This window comes from Triticum urartu, chromosome 2, assembly GCF_003073215.2.
Source record: "Triticum urartu cultivar G1812 chromosome 2, Tu2.1, whole genome shotgun sequence".
NCBI lineage: Eukaryota > Viridiplantae > Streptophyta > Magnoliopsida > Poales > Poaceae > Triticum > Triticum urartu.
The window spans coordinates 383,649,659-383,663,507 of record NC_053023.1 but is presented as its reverse complement, the minus strand read 5'-3'; positions in this window follow the sequence as shown (position 1 = coordinate 383,663,507).

Below are 13,849 nucleotides of genomic sequence, written 5' to 3'. Positions count from 1 at the left end.
GTTTATCAGAATCAGGCGATTCAAGCGCCTAGAGTTTCGTCTCGAAGCCCTCTTTCTGTTTAACCAACTTAAACAAGTTTTTGCTATTGTAAAATTTGACTTTAGTCCAGATTAGTAAACGAAGCTTGTTTCTTTCGCCGTTCGAGTTTTGTTGCTTCGTTTGATTTGATTCTTTTTGCAAAACGGAGTTCTTAAGTTGAACTTTCTGGTTAGATTTCTTATTTGAGTTTTACCCGTGCCCTTGCTTGATTGCTTATTGTATGCTTGTTTGTTGCGATAGAGTACCCGGAGTGTGAAGCGTGCTACTACGAGTCTCTAGGTTTCGCAGATCATCAGCAAGGCAAGTAACACTTTGATCATACCTCTTTACTACCCAGTTTTATTGCATTAGATCAATCCTCAAACAATTGCATGGTTAGGATCTGAATTACATTGTGGGTTGGGAAGTAGTTGAGGTAGTACCTATTCACATGTTTACTATCAAACCTTGGGAGTTACCTCTACATTGCTTATACTGCTATGCTATGCTCGTAGTGTGGATTGGGTTTGAGTGTATCCATGACAGATGTGAGATTGTTAATTAATGGCTCAACTTAAGGTGGCAACTTAAATACACATCTGGGTGGATTGAGGCACCTGGGGAATTCTAGTGATTGCCTGTATTTTTGGAAATCCCGGGGTACCGTGTGATTCTCCTATGGACTGCCACCCAGGCTCAAAGGGATCATGAGATTATTCATGCTAGAAACTTCCATGTGCAGCCACAAGCCATTATGGGCTCTGGCATAGTTGATTAACTCGTGTGAACTCTTACAATGGTAGACTAGCAGATGTAGGGATGTAGGTGGTACTGTCTACCCATCGTAAGGTGCTAACGCTTCTGAAAGACTGTGTCTCGGTCATCCATTTCTCAAACATCATGTAGTGCAGGAAATCCAACGGAGGAGATCGAGTCTTGTGGGTAAAAGTGCGCAAACCTCTGCAGAGTGTACAAACTAACCATGGTTAGCCGTGTCCCCTGTCAAGGACATCTTGAGTATTTGGTTCTTGGATTATCACGTTGATCTCATCACTCTAAATTAATTTTATTGGGTTATTAATTACTTTTAATTGGGATTGAGATGGGGTTTACCATTCTCAATGTTTTCAACCAACTTTGTAGTTAAATAAAATTATTCCTTTGTTGTAGGAAAAAATTGGCTTTTCGCAAAACTTATTAACCATACAGCCTCCACCAGCCATAAATACATGTAGTGATAGCATTATTACTCTTTTGTGTTACATTGCCAGCATATTCCATGTGCTGACCCGTTTTTGGGCTGCAACGTATCATGTTGCAGACTTTTCAGATGACGAGTAAGGAGCCTTAGGTCATGGTCTTTCACTCAGTGATACCGTTGGAGTTGATGGACTCACTTTGTCTTCCAACCCTTCCGCTGTTATCATATTAGATGGCCTTAAGCCATATTTATTGTAAAAAGTTCTCTTTTGAGACATTCATCGTAATGAGTGTGTGATTTCTACTCTGTTATAAATCCTTCAAGTAATGTGCGTGTCGGCATTACCGATCTAGGGATGACACTTATGCACAGAGATCCGACCGTTTGAGGTCTGGTCGCTACAAGATGGTATCAGAGCACACGCTGACTGTAGGACACGACCACTAAGTGAAAACCCTAGATCACTACAATACGTGCCTTGTTGCCCCTTCTGTCACTAGGAAAGGACACCGCAAGATTGAACCCAAAGCTAAGCACTTCTCCCATGGCAAGAACAACCAATCTAGTAGGCCAAACCAAACTGATAATTCGAAGAGACTTGCAAAGATAACCAATCATACACAAAAGAATTCAGAGAAGATTCAAATATTATTCATAGATAGACTTGATCATAAACCCACAATTCATCGGTCTCAACAAACACACCGCAAAAAGAAGATTACATCGAATAGATCTCCACAAGAGAGGGGGAGAACATTGTATTGAGATCCAAAAATAGAGAAGAAGCCATCTAGCTACTAACTATGGGCCCGTAGGTCTGAAGTAAACTACTCACACTTCATCGGAGGGGCTTGGATGATGATGTAGAAGACCTCCGTGATCGATGCCCCCTCCGACGGAGCTCCGTAACAGGCCCCAAGATGGGATCTCGTGGATACAGAAAGTTGCGGCGGTGGAATTAGGTTTTTGGCTCCGTCCCCGATCGTTTGGGGGTACGTGGATATATATGGGAGGAAGAAGTACGTTGGTGGAGCTTCGAGGGGCCCACGAGGTAGGGAGCGCGCCTTAGGGGGGGTGCCCTCCACCCTCGTGGCCGCCTCGTGGCTTTCTTGATGGAGGGTCCAAGTCTCCTGGGTCTTATCTGATGAGAAAATCATGTTCCCGAAGGTTTCATTCCGTTTGGACTCCGTTTGATATTCTGTTTCTCCGAAACACTGAAATAGGCAAAAAAACAGCAATTCTGGGCTGGGCCTCTGGTTAATAGGTTAGTCCCAAAAATAATATAAAAGTGGAAAATAAAGCCCAATATAGTCCAAAACAATAGATAATATAGCATGGAGCAATCAAAAATTATAGATACGTTGGAGACGTATCAGGAGGGCGCATTGTAGGCCAGTATTTGGATGACTTTAGTAAGCTAGCACGTTATGCCCCAGATGACGTCGCTACAGATGCAGCTAAGAAGGAGAAGTTCCTGGAAGGACTGAAAGAGAGCTGAACATGCAGTTGATGGTGGCAAATTTCAATAACTTCCAGGAGTTGGTGGATAGAGCTCTTATGCTAGAAGGGAAGCAACAACAGATTGACAGCCGCAAGAGGAAGTATGGACAAGGGAAGTATAATTCTGGAGCTCAACAGAGACCCCGTTTCACCCTGAACTCGGGAGGACTTGTGCATAACCATGGAGGCCACACTCATAATGGAGGGAGTTCGCACAACCATAGTGGCCCCAAGAATGGGAATGGAAATGGAGGAAGTAGCGGACAGAACCGTTCCACCCGGCAACACCCGCCAAGAAAGATCTAAGCCACGTTACTTGCTACAAGTGCCAGAAGACCGGACATTACACCAATGAATGTCCTGAAGCTAAGAATGGAAACGGCAACGGAAGCTCTGGGAAGAAGCCCAACCCTTTCACTAGGGTACAAGTGAACCACGTCAACGTGGAGGAGGTTGAAGCCCAGCCAGATGCAGTAATATGTAAGTTTTTTGGTGAAGTCATTTACTGCAGTCGTTCTTTTTTATACTGGTGCATCGCATTCATACATATCAAGGGGATTCGTGGATAAGTTTAAACTGCCAACCCAAGCCCTTAGGTCACCCATGTTAATAACCTCGCCAGGAGCAGAGTATATGGCTAGCCTATGGTGTGATCGGTTACCATTAAGGATTGCTAACTACTTGTTCCCCTCACACCTAATAGTATTGAAGTCACAAGGATTGGATGTGATATTAGGCATGGATTGGTTATCGAAGTATGGAGGGAACATTGACTATGCTAGTAAGTCAATTTTGCTCACCACCCCAAAAGGAAGAAGGATCAAGTATGTATCCCGGCATGTGCCGAATAGGACTCAAGTAAATTCCCTAACAGGAGTTGTACAGGAGGAAGTACCAGTGGTGAAGGAATTTTTGGATGTATTTCTAGAAGAGTTGTCAGGCATGCCACCGGATGGAGACAGTGAGTTTTTGATTGAGATTTTGCCAGGCACGGGGCCCATATCTAAGAGACCGTACAGAATGCCCGCACAAGATTTGGAGGAAATTAAGAAGCAGATTAAGGAGTTACTAGATAAAGGTTATATCCGCCCAAGTTCGTCACCTTGGGGATCCCCAGTACTTCTAGTGGAGAAGAAGGATGGATCATTGAGGATGGTTGTTGATTATCGAGGATTGAATGAAGTGACAATCAAGAACAAGCACCCACTGCCGATGATCAATGATTTGTTTGACCAGCTGCAAGGAGCTAAGGTGTTTTCCAAGATCGATCTGCAATCAGGATATCACCAGCTGAAGATTCGAGAGCAGGATATACCTAAAATAGCTTTTACCACGAGGTACGGGCTATATGAGTATACCGTTATGTCATTTGGCCTGACTAACGCACCTGTCTATTTTATGAACATGATGAACCAGGTGTTTATGGAGTTTTTGGATAAGTTTGTTCTGGTGTTCATTGATGATATTTTGGTCTACTCGAAGAATGAAGGAGAGCATAAGGAGCATTTGCGTTTAGTACTTGGGAAGCTCAGAGAACATCAACTATACACCAAGTTCAGCAAGTGTGTTTTGGTTGAAGGAAGTTGGATTTCTTGGACATGTTATATCCGGAGAAGGAATAGCGGTAGACCCCACCAAGGTTGTCACTGTGACAAATTGGGAGTCACCCACGACAGTTGGAGAGACCTGGAGTTCCCTTGGACTCGTGGGATACTACCGAAGGTTCATTGAGAATTTCTCGAAGATTGCAAAGCCCATGATTGAGTTGTTGAAGAAGGACACCAAATTCAAATGGACTGAGGAATGTGAGGCCAGTTTTCAGGAGTTGAAGAGACGCTTGGTTACATCACCAGTGTTGATTCTGCCAGATCAACGCAAGGATTATGAAGTGTATTGCGACGCCTCTCATCGAGGACTTGGAGCAGTGCTTATGCAGGAAGGAAGAGTTGTTTCATATGCCTCACGATAGCTTAAACCCCATGAGTTAAATTATGCTACGCATGATTTGGAGTTAGCAGCCGTAGTGCATGCGTTGAAGACCTGGAGACATTTTCTCATTGGAAACCATTGTGAGGTATACACAGATCACAAGAGTTTGAAGTATATCTTCACGCAGAAGGAGTTGAATCTCAGGCAGATGAGATGGTTGGAACTCATAAAGGATTATGATATGAAGTTGCAATATCATCCCGGAAAGGCTAACGTAGTAGCCGATGCGTTGAGCCGCAAGAGTCATGTCAATACCCTCATGACCGGAGAGTTACCCAAGGAGTTAGCAGAAGACCTTAGTGAGCTATGTTTGGAGATAGTTCCGAGAGGTTATGTAGCAGCTTTGGAGATTCAGTCTACTTTGATGGATAATATTAGAGAAGCGCAGAATACGGACAAGGAGATTGCCGAGATAAAGGAAAGGATGAGCAAAGGAAAAGCCAAGGGATTTCGTGAGGATGAGCACGATATCCCATGGTTTGAGGACCACGTATGTGTGCCAAATGATCAGGAGATCAGGAAGTTGATTCTGCAAGAGGCCCATGACTCACCATATTCGATTCACCCAGGAAATACCAAGATGTAGCTGGATCTGAAGGATAGATTCTGGTGGACCGGAATGAAGAAGGATATTGCAGAGTATGTAGCAATTTGTGATGTATGTCAGAGAGTGAAGGCAGAGCATCAGAAGCCAGTAGGATTGCTACAACCGTTGCCGATACCCGAATGGAAGTGGGATAAGCTAGGCATGGATTTTATCATGGGATTACCCAGGACTCGTTCAGGCTATGACTCGATATGGGTTGTAGTCGATCATTTGACGAAAGTAGCTCATTTCATCCCAGTGAAGACCACTTACACCAGTGCTAAGTTGGCAAAGATATACATGACTAGGATCGTATGTCTGCATGGAGTCCCGAGGACCATTGTATCAGATAGAGGAACCCAGTTTACTTCAATGTTTTGGAATGAGTTGCATGAAACTTTGGGAACCAGACTAGAGTTCAGTACAGCTTTTCACCCACAGACAGATGGATAGACCGAGAGAGTAAATCAGATTTTGGAGGACATGTTGAGAGCTTGTGCACTAGATTATGGATCTAGTTGGGACGATAATTTGCCGTATATGGAGTTCTCATATAACAACAGTTATCAAGCCAGTATGAAGATGGCCCCTTTCGAAGCACTGTACAGAAGGAGGTGCAGAACACCGTTGTGGGACGAAGTTGGAGACCGACAGTTGTTTGGACCAGATTTGATTAAAGAGTCTGAGGAGAAGGTTAAGCTGATTCGTGATAGACTCAAGGTAGCCCAGTCCAGGCAGAAGAGTTACACGGATTCAAAACGCAAGAAGACAGTTTACGAAGTTGGAGATAGAGTGTATCTTCGTGTATCCCCACTTCTAGGAGTGAAGCGCTTTGGAGTTGTGGGACCATACAAAGTTTTGGAACGTATGGGAGAAGTTGCTTACAAATTGGAATTACTCGAAGGATTGTCTGGAGTTCACAATGTGTTCCACGTTTCTCAGTTGAAGAAGTGCCACGCAGAGATGGCTGATATTCCTCTGAGAGATACAGTACCGCTGGAACCAATATAGTTGGATAGCGATTTGACCTACGAGGAGAAGCCAGTCAGAATTCTCGAGTTTGCCAGCCGAGTTACATGCAGCAAGGTTATCAAGCTCTGTAAAGTTCAGTGGAGCCACCATACCGAGGATGAAGCCACCTGGGAACGAGAGGAAGACCTACAGAAGGATCACCCTCACCTATTTTCTAGCCAACCCGAATCTCGAGGGCGAGATTCATCTTAAGGGGGGTAGGTTTGTAACATCCCAAATTTTCAATTTGGAATGTTATACATTATATCATCATTGCATATCATATTTTATTGCATTTTGGTTTGATCCTAGAAATTCTACGCAACTCAATGACCCACGGAGAGGGTTAGGGATTTCGTTATTTTCATATTTGAGTTTTCTCAAATTTTGAAGAGAGGATCGTTTGATTTTAATTATTTTTCTCTTGAATATTTCTTTTATAAAAAAAGAGAGAGGATAAAATGACTTCCTCAAAATAAAGAAATATTGGAGATTTAATATTAGAATCAAATAAGATTTTTTTTATTCAGAGTTTTATCGCTATTTTGTTTTAATTAGGAAATATATGCGTTTTTTAAAATTGCATTAGAGTCCCAAATAAATGTTCACCTTGTCCGGCCTATTTTTAGAAAACGGGGAAAATTTCTTTCAGGATTTTTGGAGTACGTTTAGTTTTTTTTTCTGCGCGGAATATTTAAAAAAAACGCCAACCGACTTAACGGGACGTGTCCGACCCGGATACCGCGCCCGGCCGGCCTTTAAGAGCCAGGAGGCCCGAGCCGGAGCCCAGCCACCCCAAAACCCTAGCGCCGCCACCCGCCGCCGCCCTCGGAGCCCCGTCGCCAGCTGTCCCGCCGGCCATCGCCGGAGTCGCCGCCGCCCCGCCCCCCGCTGACCTCGTCCCGACGTAGCTGCCTGATCCGCCGCCGGTTTTGCTGGAAAAATCGTTCAATTTTTTTTAAACCTAGATCCGTTTTTTAGGTCCGGTTCGGTTTTATTTTTCTTTGGTTTTGTTATTTAGCGAACGCCCGTTCGTTAGTTCGTTTTAACGAACGGTTTCACCTTTTTAGCCGCAGACAGCGAACGTTCGTTCGTTAGCCTATTCGTTAGTTTTTCTTTTTCTCGGATTTTCCGCAATTATTTTCGATCGTGATTTCTGATCCGAATTTCGTTTTAGTTTATCTTTTCGCTCGTTTATCGAAATCATGCGATTCAAGCGCCTAGAGTTTCGTCTCGAAGCCCTCTTTCTGTTTAACCAACTTAAACAAGTTTTTGCTACTGTAAAATTTGACTTTAGTCCAGATTAGTAAACGAAGCTTGTTTCTTTCGCCGTTTGAGTTTTGTTGCTTCGTTTGAGTTGATTCTTTTTGCAAACTGGAGTTCTTAAGTTGAACTTTCTGGTTAGATTTCTTATTTGAGTTTTACCCGTGCCCTTCCTTGATTGCTTATTGTATGCTTGTTTGTTGCGATAGAGTACCCGGAGTGTGAAGCATGCTACTACGAGTCTCTAGGTTTCGCGGATCATCAGCAAGGCAAGTAACACTTTGATCAAACCTCTTTACTACCCAGTTTTATTGCATTAGATCAATCCTCAAACAATTGCATGGTTAGGATCTGAATTACATTGTGGGTTGGGAAGCAGTTGAGGTAGTACCTATTCATCTGTTTACTATCAAACCTTGAGAGTTACCTCTACGTTGCTTATACCGCTATGCTATGCTCGTAGTGTGGATTGGGTTTGAGTGTATCCATGACAGATGTGAGATTGTTAATTAATGGTTCAACTTAAGGTGGAAACTTAAATACACATCTGGGTGGATTGAGGCACTTGGGAATTCCAGTGATTGCCTGTATTTTTGGAAATCCCGGGGTACCGTGTGATTCTCCTATGGACTGCCACCCAGGCTCAAAGGGATCATGCGATTATTAATGTTAGAAACCTCCGTGTGCAGCCGCAAGCCATTATGGGCTCTGGCATAGTTGATTAAGTCGTGTGAACTGTTACAGTGGTAGACTAGCATGTAGGGGATGTAGGTGGTACTGTCTACCCATCGTAAGGTGCCAACGCTTCTGAAAGACTGTGTCTCGGTCATCCGTTTCTCAAACATCATGTAGTGCGAGAAATCCAACGGAGAAGATCGAGTCTTGTGGGGAAAAGTGCGCAAACCTCTGCAGAGTGTACAAACTAATCATGGTTAGCCGTGTCCCCGGTTAAGGACATCTTGAGTATCTGGTTCTTGGATTATCGTGTTGATCTCATCACTCTAAATTAATTTTATTGGGTTATTAAGTACTTTTAATTGGGATTGAGATGGGGTTTACCATTCTCAATGTTTTCAACCAACTTTGTAGTTAAATAAAATTTATTCCTTTGTTGTAGGGAAAAATTGGCTTTTCGCAAGACTTATTAACCATACAGTCTCCACCAGCCATAAATGCATGTAGTGATAGCATTATTACTCTTTTGTGTTACATTGCCAGCATATTCCATGTGCTGACCCATTTTCGGGCTGCAACGTATCATGTTGCAGACTTTTCATACGACGAGTAAGGAGCCTTAGGTCGTGGTCTTTCACTCAGTGATGCCGTTGGAGTTGATGGACTCACTTTATCTTCCAAGCCTTCCGCTGTTATCGTATTAGATGGCCTTAAGCATATTTATTGTAATAAGTTCTGTTTTGAGACATTCGTTGTAATAAGTGTGTGATTTCTACTCTATTATAAATCCTTCAAGTACTGTGCATATCAACATTACCGATCCAGGGATGACACTTATGCACAGAGATCCGACCGTTTGAGGTCTGGTCGCTACAAGATGGTATCAGAGCACACGCTGACTGTAGGACCTTTAACAGGACAGAAACACACCAGGCCGTAATTCGGCCCAAATACTTAGCGGACTGTTAACGGGCCAGAAGTGACCATGGGCCGCGATGATGACAAGTTTAGGATGGGCCAATTTGACACTAGCAGTATGGGCCTTAACTGAGAATGTTGGGCCTTTAGCTGGGCCGGCCCATTATGGTCCGCTAAATCTTATGGGCCTTTAGTTGGGCCGGCCCATTTAATCTTTATGGGCCACTTTTGGGCCGCTCCACGTGTCAACATATTATAGGCGCATCTCGCCCATAGGAGAGTGACACCTGTGCCAACGCGGACCCGACACGTGGTTCCGTCAGCCAATGAGAATTTTACACGTGGAAAATCGACATTGGTCGTGGCTGTTTGCGTATCGAATCCAAAACCAGACCTGATAGCTTAAGGCGACCCGTTACGGTGGATGTCACGTGTCGGTCACCCTTGACGAAAGCACTTCTATGAGGCACGATTTATCGTCATGGAAATGGACACTTCCGTGATGATAATTTTGGTGATGTCATGGAACACTTCTACAACAACACATTTATTACTATCTTGATTCTGTCATAAAATCGTCATGGATGTACATGCATGACAAAAAACTTGACCTACTATGACAAACACGTATCATCACCGAAGTGTATTTTTTGTAGTGTAGATCGCACCATATCCAATAAAGTACGATTACGACGTTCAGACACACCACTATGATGTGGTGTTCCAGGTGGCGTGATTTGTGAAACTATTCCACACTGTTTTAAATGAAGACCAAACTCGTAACTCAAATATTCGCCTCTGCGATCAGATCGTAGAAACTTTATTTTCTTGTTACGATGATTCTCTACTTCACTCTTAAATTCCTTGAACTTTTCAAATGTCTCAGACTTGTGTTTCATTAACTAGATATACCCATATCTGCTGAAATCACCTGTGAAGGTCAGAAAATAACGATACCCGCCGCGAGCCTCAACACTCATTAGACCACATACATCGGTATGTATTATTTCCAATAAGTCAGTGGCTCACTCCATTGTTCCGGAGAACGGAGTCTTAGTAATCTTGCCCATGAGGCATGGTTCGCAAGCATCAAATGATTCATAATCAAGTGATTCCAAAAGTCCATCCGCATGGAGTTTCTTCATGCGCTTTACACCAATATGACCTAACCGGCAGTGCAACAAGTGTGTTGCACTATCGTTTTCAACTTTGCATCTTTTGGCATCAATATTATGAATATGTGTATCACTACCATCGAGATTCAATAAACCATTTACATTGGGTGTATGACCATAGAAGGTTTTTATTCATGTAAACAGAACAACAATTATTCTCTGACTTAAATGAATAATTGTATTGCAATAAACATGATCCAATCATATTCATGCTCAACGCAAACACCAAATTTATTTAGGTTCAACACTAATCCTGAAGGTAGAAGGAGTGTGCGATGGTGATCTTATCAACCTTGGAATCATTTCCAACACACATCGTAACCTTGCCCTTAACCAGTCTCTGTTCATTTTGCAACTCCTGTTTCGAGTTACTAATCTTAGCAACTGAACCGGTATCAAATACCCTCGGGTTACTATGAACACTAGTAAAGTGCACATCAATAACATGTATATCAAATATACCTTTCACTTTGCCATCCTTCTTATCCGCCAAATACTTTGGGCAGTTCCGCTTCCAGTGACCAGTCCCTTTGCAATAGAAGCACTCAGTTTTAGGCTTAGGTCCAGACTTGGGCTTCCTCCCTTGAGCAGCACCTGGCTTGTTGTTCTTATTGAAGTTCCCCTTCTTCCCTTTGCCCCTTTTCTTGAAACTAGTGGTCTTGTTCACCATCAACACTTGATGCTCCTTCTTGATTTCTACCTCCGCAGCCTTTAGCATAGCGAAGAGATCGAGAATTGTCTTTTTCATCCCTTGCATATCATAGTTCATCACGAAGCCTTTATAGCTTAGTGACAGTGATTGAAGAACTCTGTCAATGACACTATCATCAGGAAAATTAACTCCCGGTTGAGTCAAGTGGTTATGGTACCCAGACATTCTGAGTATGTGTTCACTGACAGAACTATTGTCCTCCATTTTGCAGCTATAGAACTTGTTGGAGACTTCATATCTCTCAACTCGGGCATTCGCTTGAAATATTAACTTAAAACTCCTGGAACATCTCATATGCTCCATGATGTTCAAAACATCTTTGAAGTCCCAATTCTAAGCCATAAAGCATGGCACACTGAACTATCGAGTAGTCATCAGCTTTGCTCCGCCAGACGTTCATAGCGTCCGGAGTTCCTCCTGCAGCGGGTCTTGCACCTAGAGATGCCTCCAAGACGTAATTCTTATGTGCATCAATGAGGATAATCCTCAGATCACGGACCCAGTTCGCATCATTGCTACTATCATCTTTCAACATATTTTTTTTCCTCTAGGAACATAACAAAAATAAAATAGGGGAGCTATACGCGAGCTATTGATCTACAACATAGATATGCAAATACTATCAGGACTAAGTTCATGATAAATTAAGTTCAATTAATCATACTACTTAAGAACTCCCACTTAGATAAACATCCCTCTAGTCATCTAAATGATCACGTGATCCATATCAACTAAACCATGTCCGATCATCACGTGAGATGGAGTAGTTTTCAATGGTGAACATTTCTATGTTGATCATATCTACTATATGATTCACGTTCGACCTTTCTGTCTCCAGTGTTCCGAGGCCATGTCCATACATGCTAGGCTCTTCAAGTTTAACCCGAGTATTCTGCACATGCAAAACTGGCTTGCACCCGTTGTATGTGAACTTAGAGCTTATCACACCCGATCATCATGTGGTGTCTCGGCACGACGAACTGTAGCAAGAGTGCATACTCAAGGAGAACACTTATACCTTGAAATTTAGTGAGGGATCATCTTATAATGCTACCACCATTCTAAGAAAAATAAGGTGCATAAAATATAAACATCACATGCAATCAAAATATGTGACATGATATGGCCATCATCATCTTGTGCCTTTGATCTCCATCTCCAAAGCACCGTTATGATCTCCATCGTCACCGGCTTGACACCTTGATCTTCATCGTAGCGTCGTTGTCGTCTCGCCAACTATTGCTTCTATGACTATCGCTACCGCTTAGTGATAAATTAAATCAATTACATGGCGATTGCATTTCATACAATAAAGCGACAACCATAAGGCTCCTGCGAGTTGCCGATAACTTTTACAAAACATGATCATCTCATACAACAATTTATATCTCATCACGTCTTGACCATATCACATCACAACATGCCCTGCAAAAATAAGTTAGACGTCATGTACTTTGTTGTTGTTGCAAGTTTTACGTGGCTGCTACAGGCTTCTAGCAAGAACAGTTCTTACCTACGCATCAAAACCACAACGATTTTTCATCAAGTGTGTTGTTTTAACCTTCAACAAGGACCAGCCGCAGTCAAACTCGATTCAACTAAAGTTGGAGAAACAGACACCGGCCAGCTGATGACCCACAAGTATAGGGGATCTATCATAGTCCTTTCGATAAGTAAGAGTGTTGAACCCAATGAGGAGCAGAAGGAAATGATAAGAGGTTTCCAGCAAGATATTCTCTGCAAGTCCTGAAATAAGTGGTAACAGATAGTTTTGTGATAGGATAATTTGTAACGAGCAACAAGTAACAAAAGTAAATAAAGTGCAGCAACGTGGCCCAATCCTTTTTGTAGCAAAGGACAAGCCTGGACAAACTCTTATATAGAGAAAAGCACTCCCGAGGACACATGGGAATATCGTCAAGCTAGTTTTCATCACACTCATATGATTCGCATTCGGTACTTTGATAATTTGGTATGTGTGTGGACCGGTGCTTGGGTACTTCCCTTACTTGGACAAGCATCCCACTTATAATTAACCTCTATTACAAGCATCCGCAACTACAACAAAAGTATTAAGGTAAACCTAACCATAGCATGAAACATATGGATCCAAATCAGCCCCTTACGAAGCAATGCATAAACTAGGGTTTAAGCTTCTGTCACTCTAGCAACCCATCATCTACTTATTACTCCCCAATGCCTTCCTCTAGGCCCAAACAATGGTGAAGTGTCATGTAGTCGATGTTCACATTACACCACTAGAGGAGAGACAACATACATCTTATCAAAATATCGAACGAATACCAAATTCACATGACTACTAATAGCAAGACTTCTCCCATGTCCTCAGGAACAAAAGTAACTACTCACAAAGCATAAACATGTTCATAATCAGAGGGGTATTAATATGCATATAGGATGTGAACATATGATCTCCCACCAATTAAACCAACTAGCATCAACTACAAGGAGTAATTAACACTATTAGCAACCTACTAGCACCAATCCCGGACTTGGAGAAAAGAATTGGATACAAGAGATGAACTAGGGTTTTGAGAGGAGATGGTGCTGATGAAGATGTTGATGGAGATTGCCCTCTCTCGATGAGAGGAGCGTTGGTGATGACGATGGCGATGATTTCCCCCTCCGGGAGGGAAGTTTCCCCGGCAGAACAGCTCCGCCAGAGCCCTAGATTGGTTCCGCCAAGGTTCCGCCTCGTGGCGGCGGAGTTTTGTCCGAGAAGATGGCTTCTGATTTTTTTTCCATCGAAAGAATTCATATAGCAGAAGATGGCCACCGG